Here is a 15,635-nt window from a genome sequence, read left to right as displayed (position 1 = left end):
ATGCCAGATAGATATGGTTTGGGGCAAGCAGGTACTCATGATGTTTGTTAACAACCAAGGTATGGTTGCATATTTCTAACAGCTGGTGAGGAGGGAGCATATGTTCTCCCAAAATACAACTTCCCACCCTGGATACCTCAGTGAGGGTAAATCCTAAAGAGCCTTCATATAGGACATTGGATTCATTGGTATAAATAAATTCTCCAAAAAGGGCAATGCCTTCATAAAATGGAGGGGAAGAAGAAAAGCACATCCAGCATTCCACATATTTGGAGGAATTATTTATCTGCTCTTGGAGAAGTAAAGCTGAGGCTGGTGCATTAAGGATGGAAAGTATGACTCTGGAGGATGGCATAGGGCCTGGAGGAATGGTTGGCTGAAAGACAGTACTTACAAGGGAATCTTGTGGGGCCTGTGTGGCCACTGGGTTTTTGGGCTCTGAGCCCTATTTGGCAGAGAGGTAACAAAACTATGAAGAACAGGGTTTGGTCCAATAGAAGCCCTGTATGTGCTAGGGACAGTTTTGAGTAACTTTATGGTAGAATAGAGTCCCTGGTTATAGCCAGTCAGATAGAGGCGAAGGCCCCAGGAGAGGCCTCATGGCTCCTTTGTCCAATCTTTCGCTTTTCCTTGGGAAGTGAAATTAATTAACAAGGGGCTGCACCAACTGGTGCAGTTGTGAGGTTTATTTTGTGTATCCATATCCACGGTGATATAATCCCATGTGGAGGAGGGTTTCCAGTAAGTATTCCCTGTAGTCTCACATCCCCATGAAGCACAAAAAAACGCCTCCTGGACCCCACAATAGTTTTGTGATCTGGGCCGATGGGGCCCAGGACAAACATAGAACCCAGTATTATAGCCAATTTTGTATAGTATCTCATAAAGGGCGTTTCGGCCAGCAATGGAGTCACATCCTGGAGAGGTAGAGCCAGGCCCGGTACACCCCAGGCCCCCAAATCCAGGGCTTCCCGGGTTGAGCCTCCCTTTGTTAGGGGGTACCTTTTCTTGAGGCCAATAGATGTTGGGTACCCCCCCCCAGGCTGGTTCGGCTCCTAGGGCCAGTTTGCATAATCAATATGGAGGGGACTCCACATTGGTGAAGTTCATGTATGAGATGTACTATGGACCTAGTCTCCAGCCTGGTTTATAATTACCCATGTATAGTTGTAGACCTGATAGGGTGCTCATGCTCCGATGATCTCCAGATGGAGGGAGAGGAGGCACACCTCCTCTCCAGTAATCCAGTAGTGGGTCATTATCTGAAAGGAAAAATAGATTGTTCTCAGGCGCCACCCTGGAATTTGTTATAAGGCTTTATCAATCTTGGAATTTGTTTGGAATTTATTGTACAGCTTTATTAATCTTTCAGGGAGCCATCAGGCTCCCCCTTCTTTAGAATTATAAACACAGGCGAACCCTTTTCCCCAAACTATCACGGGGTCAGGACCTTGCCATTGTCCAGTTAGGGGGTCCTTCCAAAGAACATGAGCATGATCCATCTTGGTTGAGGGGTACCATAAGCGATCAGTGACCGAACGCCCTTGATTATCCAAGGTTAAGAAATTTAAAACAAAAAGAGCATGGGACAATAAGAATTTAGCGCTGCCTTTAAGAGAATAGAGAGTTTCTTGGGCAGTAAGCTTTAACAGTGTATTTTTAAGGGTTTGATGGGCTTGTTCCACAATTCTTTGTCCCTGAGGGTTATAAGGTATGCTTGTAATATGTTTTATTTGAAATTGGGAGCAAAATTGTTTAAATTTGTGACTAACATAGCCGGGCCCATTATCTGTTTTTAGCATTTTGGGCTGTCCCATAACCGAAAATGTGTAGAGGATATGAGCAATAACATCTTTTGTGGCCTCTCCTGTGTGTGCAGAGGCACATATGAACCCACTAAAGGTATCAATGGTAACATGTACAAATTTTAATTTTCCAAAAGATGGGACATGGGTGACATCCATTTGCCATATTTCTCCCGGAACAAGGCCCCTGGGATTAACCCCAATGTGTGGCTCAGGAAGTAGGGTCAGGCAGTTCTTACAATTTTTGACAATTTGTCTGGCTTGTTCTCTAGTAATTTTGTACTTAAGCCGCAAAGTTTGAGCATTAAGGTGATGGAGTGAATGTGCCATCTGTGCCTCTTGTAAGGACTCACTAAGAGAAGCAATCATGGCCAGCCTAGTGGCTTTGTTGGCTAGATCATTTCCTTTGGTTAAAGGACCGGGCACATTCGAGTGAGCCCTGATACGGCCCACAAAGAATGGGTTTGGCCGGGCCCTTATGTGTTTTTGTATTTCTGAAAATAGTTTAAAGGTAGGTGTTGAAGGTTGTATGGTAGAGATAGTCTCTAAGACTTGGAGAGCTCTGACTACATAATGGCTATCAGAGAAAAGGTTAAATGATTGATTTACTAATTTAAATACTTCTAAAGCACTATAAAGTTCTACCAATTGGGCAGAAGCGTATGGAGTATTGACAGAAAAAGCTTGATCTTTAACAACAAAGGAGGCCTTTCCATTCTTAGATCTGTCTATGAAAACAGTCAAGGCATTTGGTATCGGTTTTAGATGTGTAACCTTTGGGAAGACAAAGGGGGTAACATGGAGGAAGTGTAATAATTTATCTCCTGGTAAATGAGTATCAAATGTTCCCTGATAAATGGACAGCAGGACTGTCCAGTCATCATGTCTATGTTGCAGCCAAGCAAGCTGCTCCTGTGAATATGGAGAAATGATAATATCTGGATCGCGGCCAAAATGGTGGGTAGCCAGCTTAAGCCCCAAGAAAATGGTCTGGCAAATCAAGGAGGGATAAGTAGGGAGTATTTGGGGGGGGGGTTGTGGGCAGGTGGATCCACATTAGTGGATGATTATCTTGCCATAGGAGGTCTGTGGGTGTAAACTTTGTTCCAAAAAGGATCAGATACAGTGTCTTGGAGGGGCTGAATTGTTGGCTAATAGCCTGTTCAACCTTTAGTAGAGACTTTTCAGCCTCGGGAGTCAGAACCCTAATGGAATTAGGATCAGGGCTACCATTCAGGATTTCAAATAGAGGTTTTAAATCACCGGTAGTTAGTTTAAGGTAAGGTCTAAGCCAATTAATATCACCCAAAAGTTTTTGAAAATCATTTAAGGTATGTAGCTGCGATCTTCTAATTGCTAGCTTTTGAGAATAAATGGATGTAGGTTCTAATTGGAATCCAAGGAACAAAAAGGGGTATTGTGTTTGAATTTTTTCAGGGGCAATAGTGAAGCCCCTTTTTTGCAAGGCTAAAACAATAATTTGGGCTAATTTTGGGGTTTCCTGTAAACAAGCGGAAGAAACCATCAGGTCATCCATGTAATGAGTAATGTAAGCAGAGGGGAAACACAGCTTTATTGGATCTCTAGTTTGAGCCACATATCTTTGACACAGAGTGGGGCTATTAGCCATCCCTTGTGGTAACACGCGCCATTGAAAGCGGGGATTAGGACCCACATGATTAATGACGGATAGAAAAGGCAAAGCGAGCACAATCCTCCGGATGGAGGGGAATGGAAAAGAAACAATCTTTTATATCAATGACTATTTTATAAAAGTCTTTAGGAATAGCTATTGGGGAAGGCAAACCAGGTTGTAGGGCCCCCATAGGGACCATAGTTTTATTAACTGCTCTAAGGTCTTGTAACAATCTCCAAGAACCATTTTTCTTTTTAATGACAAAAATTGGGGTGTTCCACGGTGAAGTGGACTGTTCAAGGTGCCCTTGCAATAATTGTTCCTGCACCAACTGCAGGGCTGCTTGAACCTTTTCTTGAGGCATGGACCACTGATCGATCCAGACTGGGACATCTGACTTCCAAGATATTTTATCAGCCTGGAGTGCAGGAGGAGCAGCGGTCTTTATGAAAAAAGGTCTGCTCCTAAACCTCCTCTATCTGTTTTGGGTGTGGGGATCAAGGGTTCTGTAATTCCCTGTTCATTTCTACCTAATCCTTTTCCAGGGAGGAATCCTGTCCTTAACATCTGGTTAGTAATAACCTCATTGGGGCTACACATCATCACTCCCATCTGGGAAAGTATATACCTTCCCCAGAGGTAACAGGGAGTCCAGAGACTACACATGGCCTAACTGTGCCTGTATCATTTTCTTTATCTTTCCAGGTCAGGAGCTTTGAGCTTTGAAGTGTATCCTGTGTTTGACCTATCCCTTTTAAATGTGTGTCGGTAGCCTTAAGGGGCCAGGTTGAGGGCCAGTGTCTAGAAGAGAGCACTGTTGCATCCGCCCCCATATCTAAAAGAGCCTGAAATTGTTTGCCATCGAGCCAAAGAGACATTATGGGTCTTTCATCAGTTAATTTTTGAACCCGATAAACATCTGAAGAGCCAGGAGAGGAAGAACCATGCCCCTTTTCTTTGTGAGGGAACTGTCCCATGACGGGAAGCGGTAAAGCTTGTGCAATGGGTTGTCTGGCCCTAAGCGTTAAGGGGCCCCACGTGGTAGTGGTTAGAAATTTTATTTCTCCAGAATAGTCAGCATCTATTGCAGAGGGAAGGATGACAAGTCCTTGAAGAGCACTCGAGGCTCGCCCAATTATTAGGAAAAACATGCCAGGCAGCGGGGGCCCAAACTCTCCAGATTCTATGATAATGGTCCCTTCCTCAGGGGTTATAATCCTGGTGGTGGAGGAACACAGGTCCACTCCTGCACTCCCTGCTGTTGCCCTGGATAAGTTGGCGTTGCAGGGGCTTGATGCTGCACTAGGGGGCGTGTGGTCACCTGTGGATAGGGGCCCACTCTTGCCTGTGGAAAGGGGCCCCAGTGCGGGGCCCCCATTCAGTTTCCCTAGACTGCAGGGAGGGCTTGTCCACTTGAGTCAGTCTTAGACCGACATTCCCTGACCCAGTGACGGCCTCTCCTGCAGCGGGGACAAACCCCTGGGGCAATGGGCCATCCAACAGAGTTGGGGGACTGGCTAAGGTTGGGGGTGTTACATTCTCTAGCAAAATGACCGGGTTGTCCGTGTTTTAAAACATGTTTTGCCTCTAGGGCGACCAGAATTTCCAGCTTTTTGGAACACAGCCCCAATTGCCAGGCTAATAGACTTGGATACTTGGTGTGAGAAAGAATCAACATCATTGCAAAGTTTAATCTTGCCTGGGATATCAAGGTCTTTGGTCTTGCCTCGAAGTGCGGCTCTGCATGCCGAGTTAGCATTTTCGAGAGCAAGCTGTCTAGCGAGAAGCCCTTCACTTTCATTTTGACCTAGGATTCTTTCAGCTGCTTCTTGTAGTCTCCCCACAAATTGAGCGTAGGGCTCTTGTGCCCACTGGATTATTTTAGTTAGGGGGGTGGTGAGTGCTCCTGTAGCTGGGACTGCTCTCTAAGCTGACAGAGCCGCCTGTGCTGTTTGGGCAAGTACACCCAGGGACAGTCCGAGTTGTTTTTCCTCAGAGGTGAATGAGCCTCTCCCACATAGCTTGTCTGCTGTCCAGGAAGCAGTTTTACTTAAAGGATTTTTTTCTGTTTCTAGCAGCAAGACTCTCCACCCTATCTATAAACTTGTATTTCCAAGTTAAATATTGCCCTCTAGTGAGGACAGATTGTACCACCTTGGTCCATTCACTAGGAGTCAAATATCCAGACCCCGCGAGTCCCTCTAAAATGGACAAGGTAAAGGGAGCATTTATACCATAATTTTTAACAGCTGAATGTAATTCCTTTATGTGTTTGAGTTTAAGTTTCTTGTATAAGGGACACGAGGTCCCACCCTCATTCTGATGAGGGCTTTCTTCCTCTGAATCTGAGGGTACTTCATCGTAATCATTTTCTTCCTCACTCTCTTGTTCCTCATTATCATTTTCTCCCTGGCTATTGTTAGTACTTCTGGTTCAGGTTTGTCCCTGGCCTGTCTGGCACGAGCTCTAGTCATGACTGAGAAGGTCAACTTTGGCTGACGTTTTTTAATGGTGTTAGGTGGCCTTTTTGGGGCAACTTGTCCCTTTCTCATGGTCTTGTAAGTTTTGAATCTCTAATGTAAGGTCCCCTAGCTCCTGTTGTAAATGTAAGACTTATTTCAGTCCGGTGATTTGAGCCTGAAGAGCGGCCTTAGTCTGAGTTAGTCCCTCTATCACTGCCATTGGCAGAGGTGCAAGGGGAGCTGACGGCATTTGGGGCAGATAGGGTGGGGGGCGGGTAGGTCCGGATCTTTGTGTGAAAAGGACCCGAGGTTCCTGTGGCCCGGGGCCATATCTCTCTTCCTCATATCTAGCAGCTTCCTCCTCTAATTTGGCCTCAAAGGTGGGGTCTAGACCTGAGTCAGAGGGGCAGCGATAGCGGCGGATTTTGTTTTTGCCACTATCATTTTACCCAGAAAATTCTTTGAGAGAAGGATAAATGGTTTTTGAATTTTTGGACATCTGGGGGCCTTCTATAGAGTGTAAGGCTTCAGAAGAGGGATGTCCCTCATCCCCAGGTGTATCAATAACAATGGAAGGGCAAGAAGAATACTGCTCCCCGTTTTCTTTTTCATTGTTATGTGATGGCGGCGTGAAGCTTGTAAGAAATCCTCTGCATTGCACCTCAGACAATAATAGTAGGAGATTTCAACACCCCACTCTCATCAATGGACAGGTCATGGAAACAGAAATTAATCAGAGATGTAGACAGACTAAGAGAAGTCATGAGCCAAATGGACTTAACGGATATTTATAGAACATTCTATCCTAAAGCAAAAGGATACACCTTCTTCTCAGCTCCTCATGGTACTTTCTCCAAAATTGACCATATAATTGGTCAAAAAACGGGCCTCAACAGGTACAGAAAGATAGAAATAATCCCATGCGTGCTATCCGACCACCACGGCCTAAAACTGGTCTTCAATAACAATAAGGGAAGAATGCCCACATATACTTGGAAATTGAACAATGCTCTACTCAATGATAACCTGGTCAAGAAATAAAGAAAGAAAGAAATTAAAGACTTTTTAGAATTTAATGAAAATGAAGGTACAACATACCCAAACTTATGGGACACAATGAAAGCTGGGCTAAGAGGAAAACTCATAGCGCTGAGTGCCTGCAGAAAGAAACAGGAAAGAGCATATGTCAGCAGCTTGACAGCACACCTAAAAGCTCTAGAACAAAAAGAAGCAAATACACCCAGGAGGAGTAGGAGGCAGGAAATAATCGAACTCAGAGCTGAAATCAACCAAGTAGAAACAAAAAGGACCATAGAAAGAATCAACAGAACGGAAAGTTGGTTCTTTGAGAAAATCAACAAGATAGATAAACCCTTAGCCAGACTAACGAGAGGACACAGAGACTGTGTCCAAATTAACAAAATCAGAAATGAAAAGGGAGACATAACTACAGATTCAGAGGAAATTCAAAAAATCATCAGATCTTACTATAAAAGCCTATATTCAACAAAACTTGAAAATCTACAGGAAATGGACAATTTCCTAAACAGATACCAGGTACCGAAGTTAAATCAGGAACAGATAAACCAGTTAAACAACCCCATAACTCCTAAGGAAATAGAAGCAGTCATTAAAGGTCTCCCAACCAAAAAGAGCCCAGGTCCAGACGGGTTTAGTGCAGAATTCTATCAAACCTTCATAGAAGACCTCATACCAATACTATCCAAACTATTCCACAAAATTGAAACAGATGGAGCACTACCGAATTCCTTCTCTGAAGCCACAATTACTCTTATTCCTAAACCACACAAAGACACAACAAAGAAAGAGAACTTCAGACCAATTTCCCTTATGAATATCGATGCAAAAATACTCAATAAAATTCTGGCAAACCGAATCCAAGAGCACATCAAAACAATCATCCACCATGATCAAGTAGGCTTCATCCCAGGCATGCAGGGATGGTTTAATATACGGAAAACCATCAATGTGCTCCATTATATAAACAAACTGAAAGAACAAAACCACATGATCATTTCATTAGATGCTGAGAAAGCATTTGACAAAATTCAACACCCCTTCATGATAAAAGTCCTGGAAAGAATACGAATTCAAGGCCCATACCTAAACATAGTAAAAGCCATATACAGCAAACCAGTTGCTAACATTAAACTAAATTGAGAGAAACTTGAAGCAATCCCACTAAAATCAGGGAATAGACAAGGCTGCCCACTCTCTCCCTATTTATTCAATATAGTTCTTGAAGTTCTAGCCAGAGCAATCAGACAACAAAAGGAGGTCAAGGGGATACACATCGGAAAAGAAGAAGTCAAAATATCACTATTTGCAGATGATATGATAGTATATTTAAGTGATCCCAAAAGTTCCACCAGAGAACAACTAAAGCTGATAAACAACTTCAGCAAAGTGGCTGGGTATAAAATTAACTCAAATAAATCAGTAGCCTTCCTCTACACAAAAGAGAAACAAGCCGAGAAAGAAATTAGGGAAACAACGCCCTTCATAATAGACCCAAATAATATAAAGTACCTCGGTGTGACTTTAACCAAGTAAGTAAAAGATCTGTACAATAAGAACTTCAAGACACTGAAGAAAGAAGTTGAAGAAGACCTCAGAAGATGGAAAGATCTCCCATGCTCATGGATTGGCAGGATTAATATAGTAAAAATGGCCATTTTACCAAAAGCGATCTACAGATTCAATGCAATCCCCATCAAAATACCAATCCAATTCTTCAAAGAGTTAGACAGAACAATTTGCAAATTCATCTGGAATAACAAAAAACCCAGGATAGCTAAAACTATCCTCAACAATAAAAGGACTTCAGGGGGAATCACTATCCCTGAACTCAAGCAGTATTACAGAGCAATTGTGATAAAAACTGCATGGTATTGGTACAGAGACAGACAGATAGACCAATGGAATAGAATTGAAGATCCAGAAATGAACCCACACACCTATGGTCACTTGATTTTTGACAAAGGAGCCAAAACCATCAAATGGAAAAAAGATAGCATTTTCAGCAAATGGTGCTGGTTCAACTGGAGGTCAACATGTAGAAGAATGCAGATCGATCCATGCTTATCACCCTGTACAAAGCTTAAGTCCAAGTGGATCAAAGACCTCCACATCAAACCAGACACACTCAAACTAATAGAAGAAAAACTAGGGCAGCATCTGGAACACATGGGCACTGGAAAAAATTTCCTGAACGAAACACCAATGGCTTATGCTCTAAGATCAAGAATCGAGAAATGGGATCTCATAAAACTGCAAAGCTTCTGTAAGGCAAAGGACACTGTGGTTAGGACAAAACGGCAACCAACAGATTGGGAAAAGATCTTTACCAATCCTACAGATCCAATAGAGGCCTTATATCCAAAATATACAAAGAACTCAAGAAGTTAGACCCCAGGGAGACAAATAACCCTATTAAAAAATGGGGTTCAGAGCTAAACAAAGAATTCACAGCTGAGGAATGCCGAATGGCTGAGAAACACCTAAAGAAATGTTCAACATCTTTAGTCATAAGGGAAATGCAAATCAAAACAACCCTGAGATTTCACCTCACACCAGTGAGAATGGCTAAGATCAAAAACTCAGGTGACAGCAGATGCTGGCGAGGATGCAGAGAAAGAGGAACACTCCTCCATTGTTGGTGGGATTGCAGACTGGTACCACCATTCTGGAAATCAGTCTGGAGGATCCTCAGAAAATTGGACATTGAACTGCCTGAGGATCCAGCTACACCTCTCTTGGGCATATACCCAAAAGATGCCCCAACATATAAAAAAGACACGTGCTCCACTATGTTCATCGCAGCCTTATTTATAATAGCCAGAAGCTGGAAAGAACCCAGATGCCCTTTAACAGAGGAATGGATACAGAAAATGTGGTACATCTACACAATGGAATATTACTCAGCTATCAAAAACAACGACTTTATGAAATTCGTAGGCAAATGGTTGGAACTGGAAAATATCATCCTGAGTGAGCTAACCCAATCACAGAAAGACATACATGGTATGCACTCATTGATAAGTGGCTATTAGCCCAAATGCTTGAATTACCCTAGATGCCTAGAACAAATGAAACTCAAGACAGATGACCAAAATGTGAATGCTTCACTCCTTCTTTAAAAGGGGAACAAGAATACCCTTGGCAGGGAAGAGAGAGGCAAAGATTAAAACAGAGACTGAAGGAACACCCATTCAGAGCCTGCCCCACATGTGGCCCATACATATACAGGCACCCAATTAGACAAGATGGATGAAGCAAAGAAGTGCAGACTGACAGGAGCCGGATGTAGATCGCTCCTGAGAGACACAGCCAGAATACAGCAAATACAGAGGCGAATGCCAGCAGCAAACCACTGAACTGAGAATAGGACTCCCATTGAAGGAATCAGAGAAAGAACTGGAAGAGCTTGAAGGGGCTCGAGACCCCATATGTACAACAATGCCAAGCAACCAGAGCTTCCAGGAACTAAGCCACTACCTAAAGACTATACATGGACTGACCCTGGACTCTGACCTCATAGGTAGCAATGAATAGCCTAGTAAGAGCACCAGTGGAAGGGGAAGCCCTGGGTCCTGCTAAGACTGAACCCCCAGTGAACTAGACTGTTGGGGGGAGGGCGGCAATGGGGGGAGGGTTGGGAGGGGAACACCCATAAGGAAGGGGAGGGGGGATGGGAATGTTTGCCCGGATACCGGGAAAGGGAATAACACTCGAAATGTATATAAGAAATACTCGTTAATAAAAAAAAAATACCTTAATGATACACCAAAAAAAATAAAAAATAAAAAACACAACCTTTGACACTAAAAAAAAAAAAAGAAAGAAAGAAACCCTCTGCAACAGCTAAGAGGTGGGCACTCTCGCCTCCTTTCTCAGCATCTGTTATAATGTCTTGGTGACCCAGCTTTCAAGAGCTTATTAATATCCTGACCAAACTTATTCCAAGTAAGGGGGTGCTTAAAATTAACCAAAATTATTAAAATTAAGGGGGTGCTTATCGGGGCTGCTTAAAATTAACCAAGGACATTTTTTATCAACAAAACAAAAGAATTTTATCAGATCCTTTTTCTTAACTCTTATTCCTCTCTCCCTGAGTGAATGCTTGATCTCTCCTATGAAACAAGCTTCCTTAGACAATACCTTCCCCAATGACAATGGGACAAAAATTATTCGACCGGTCTTACCTCCCTCTCCAGCGACCCACGAGCAATGCAGCCTGAAGAGTCCTCAATCACTCCGAGGATCTTCTGTCTCCGTCCTACGGTATTGGCCATGCTTCGGGTCCCTGTTCAGGCACCACTTGACCCGTCTAGCAGGTCTAGTTATTCAGGGTTCCGAAGAGGCACTACCTGAGGGTCAAAGGGGGGGAGAAAAGAAGGAGACCAAGCAAGGTTCTGTTGTCAAGGTCTCGTTTATTGAGAGGAATGTACAGCATTTAAAGCTCTGAGGCAGGAATTGAAGCTTAGGGTGGGGGAGTATTGGGAAGTGCCCAAGGATATAAGGTGAATCACTAAACTGCAAGGTATCCTCCTTAAACAAAGAGGCAACAGTCTACCGGGAACATGTTCTTTGAAAAGGTCGAACCCTTCTCAGGAATCTGCTCAGGGACATCTGGTGTTTGCTCAGGCTGAAACATCCTGTGATTGCTCCTGGAATCTTCCTGGAAGAGGCTTTTGTACAACAATCTCATAATCTTACAGCAGCCACCTTAGGGGTGAGCATCTGTGGCCATACAGCCCAGAGTCATGTAGCCACCTTGAGCTATACAGTCACAAAGTGGCCAGGCCGGCTCCCTACATTGTCTTTTATTTTAATTAGTGTGTGTGTGTGTGTGTGTGTGTGTGTGTGTGTGTGTGTGACTGTGTGGGTATGTGCATGTGAATGCAGTTCTTCATGAAGGTCAGAGGTGACTCTTACCCATAAACCACCTCTCTACCTCCTTATATTAATTTAACTACAATTTGTTGCTTACGCCTGCATTTTTTTTCTTTTAATGGTATGTTTGTGAGAGATTAGAGCTTCAGAAATCCCTAGATCTACAGGTGATTTCTGTGCTACCTTGTGTGTGTGCTGGGACTAGAACTTGGGTCTTGTAGTGAAAGACCCCCGGAGAGGACCTTTCCCTCAGGAGGAGTCCCAAGCGCCCAATGACCGAGCCGAGTCCACTCGGATGCAATCAGCAAGAGGGTTTATTGGAAAACACAGGTACCTGCGGGCACACAGTCTCTTCGGAGGACTTGCGCGCCCAGCAGCTCCAGCATGGGGCTTTTATAGGGATTGGGGAAGCAGAAGCGGGCGTACAGAAGCAGATGCATAGTTACGGGGATTGGTGGATTCAAACGAGGCACATAGACATGTTCTCATATGATTGGCTATTTCACATGATGAGGTAATAAGGTATAGCTACACACATTGGCAGGTTTGGGGCGTCCTGGATGTCGGGGGCTGGGGGCTTATCTCTTCCTGCCAGGTGGCCTGTGAGTCAGATCCGGTACTCCTGGTCTGTTCTGCATTCCTTTCCTTTTATGGTCTGTTAGTTCTAGCGGCAGGGCGGGGCTGCCTGGACTTGCTTTTCACAGTGTTTAGTCCTGAGTTGAAACATACTCTTTTAACTTCATATTTTTAAACCTTAAATCTGTAGAATTTTCCTTTCATTCCCCTCTTCTTCTACTAAGTAATTCTAATCTTAGAATTTTGATATCAAGTCTTGTATTTGGTCTCACCAGTTGTCCTAACTGACTGGTACTGTTGTCTCAGAACCATCAACCCCACAGCACTCACTCGATTTGTAACAAAAGCTATAAGCCTTGCATTGCAACAACAGATGTCCTAGATGTCCTTGTGCTGCCCTTGCAGCACCTAGATAGCCTTAGCCCTAAGTAATTCTCAACTCCTTTTTTGTGTCTTACTAAGTCTTTAGCATCAGGATTCCAATCTGGACACTATCTAAACCTACACACCAAGGTCATGACTAGCTTTTAGAACTTCTAAACTTGAGCTAGAGCCGCACGCAGGCATTGCTGCGCTGCTCAGGTCTGCACCAGGTGCGTCAAGGTGAGCCAGGATCTAGCATCTGCTAAGAATTATAATAACTCGAGACCCCGTGGGAAAGAGACCTCACCGCCTGGTCAGGTGGGCACTCCTGAGGCTGCAGAGCGGAAGAGACCACCAACACTGCCCAGCCCTGCCCACATCCCTGGCCCAAGAGGAAACTGTATAAGGCCCCTGGGCTCCCGTGGGGGAGGGCCCAGGAGCGGCAGGACCCCTGCCTGAGACACCACCGGAACCTGAAGGAAACAGACCGGATAAACAGTTCTCTGCACCCAAATCCCGTGGGAGGGAGAGCTAAACCTTCAGAGAGGCAGACAAGCCTGGGAAGCCAGAAGAGACTGCTCTCTGCACACACATCTCGGACGCCAGAGGAAAACACCAAAGGCCATCTGGAACCCTGGCGCACTGAAGCTCCCAGAAGGGGTGGCACAGGTCTTCCTGGTTACTGCCGCCGCAGAGAGCCCGTGGGCAGCACCCCACGAGCAAACTTGAGCCTTGGGACCACAGGTAAGACCAACTTGTCTGCTGCAAGAAAGCTGCCTGGTGAACTCAAGACACAGGCCCACAGGAACAGCTGAAGACCTGTACAGAGGAAAAACTACATGCACGAAAGCAGAACACTCTGTCCCCATAACTGGCTGAAAGAAAACAGTAAAACAGGTCTACAGCACTCCTGACACACAGGCTTATAGGACAGTCTAGCCACGGTCAGAAATAGCAGAACAAAGTAACACTAGAGATAATCTGATGGCGAGAGGCAAGCGCAGGAACCCAAGCAACAGAAACCAAGACTACATGGCATCATCGGAGCCCAATTCTCCCACCAAAACAAACATGGAATGTCCAAACACACCAGAAAAGCAAGATCTAGTTTCAAAATCATATTTGATCATGATGCTGGAGGACTTCAAGAAAGACGTGAAGAACTCCCTTAGAGAAACACAGGAAAACATTAATAAACAAGTAGAAGCCTACAGAGAGGAATCACAAAAATGCCTGAAAGAATTCCAGGAAAACATAAATAAACAAGTAGAAGCCCATAGAGAGGAGACACAAAAATCCCTGAAAGAATATCAGGAAATCATAAATAAACAAGTAGAAGCCCATAGAGAGGAGTCACAAAAATCCCTGAAAGAATTCCAGGAAAACACAATCAAACAGTTGAAGGAATTAAAAATGGAAATAGAAGCAATCAATAAAGAACACATGGAAACAACCCTGGATATAGAAAACCAAAAGAAGAGACAAAGAGCTGTAGATACAAGCTTCACCAACAGAATACAAGAGATGGAAGAGAGAATCTCAGGAGCAGAAGATTCCATAGAAATCATTGACTCAACTGTCAAAGATAATGTAAAGCAGAAAAAGCTACTGGTCCAAAACATACAGGAAATCCAGGACTCAATGAGAAGATCAAACCTAAGGATAATAGGTATAGAAGAGAGTGAAGACTTCCAGCTCAAAGGACCAGTAAATATCTTCAACAAAATCATAGAAGAAAACTTCCCTACCCTAAAAAAAGAGATACCCATAGGCATACAAGAAGCCTACAGAACTCCAAATAGATTGGACCAGAAAAGAAACACCTCCCGTCACATAATAGTCAAAACACCAAATGCACAAAATAAAGAAAGAATATTAAAAGCAGTAAGGGAAAAAGGTCAAGTAACATATAAAGGCAGACCTATCAGAATCACACTAGACTTCTCGCCAGAAACTATGAAGGCCAGAAGATCCTGGACTGATGTCATACAGACCCTAAGAGAACACAAATGCCAGCCCAGGTTACTGTATCCTGCAAAACTCTCAATTAACATAGATGGAGAAACCAAGATATTCCATGACAAAACCAAATTTAAACAATATCTTTCTACAAATCCAGCACTACAAAGGATAATAAATGGTAAAGCCCAACATAAGGAGGCAAGCTATACCCTAGAAGAAGCAAGAAACTAATCGTCTTGGCAACAAAACAAAGAAATTGAAAGCACACAAACATAACCTCACATCCAAATATGAATATAACGGGAAGCAATAATCACTATTCCTTAATATCTCTCAACATCAATGGCCTCAACTCCCCAATAAAAAGACATAGATTAACAAACGATACGCAACGAGGACCCTGCATTCTGCTGCCTACAGGAAACACACCTCAGAGACAAAGACAGACATTACCTCAGAGTGAAAGGCTGGAAAACAATTTTCCAAGCAAATGGTCAGAAGAAGCAAGCTGGAGTAGCCATTCTAATATCAAATAAAATCAATTTTCAACTAAAAGTCATCAAAAAAGATAAGGAAGGACAATTCATATTCATCAAAGGAAAAATCCACCAAGATGAACTCTCAATCCTAAATATCTATGCCCCAAATACAAGGGCACCTACATATGTAAAAGAAACCTTACTAAAGCTCAAAACACACATTGCACCACACACAATAATAGTGGGAGATTTCAACACCCCACTCTCATCAATGGACAGATCATAGAAACAGAAATTAAACAGAGATGTAGACAGACTAAGAGAAGTCATGAGCCAAATGGACTTAACAGATATTTATAGAACATTCTATCCTAAAGCAAAAGGATATACCTTCTTCTCAGCTCCTCATGGTACTTTCTCCAAAATTGACCATATA

This window comes from Rattus norvegicus, chromosome 10, assembly GCF_036323735.1.
Source record: "Rattus norvegicus strain BN/NHsdMcwi chromosome 10, GRCr8, whole genome shotgun sequence".
In the NCBI taxonomy this organism is placed as follows: domain Eukaryota; kingdom Metazoa; phylum Chordata; class Mammalia; order Rodentia; family Muridae; genus Rattus; species Rattus norvegicus.
The sequence above is the reverse complement of the archived record's forward strand: the minus strand, read 5'-3'. Positions refer to the sequence as shown.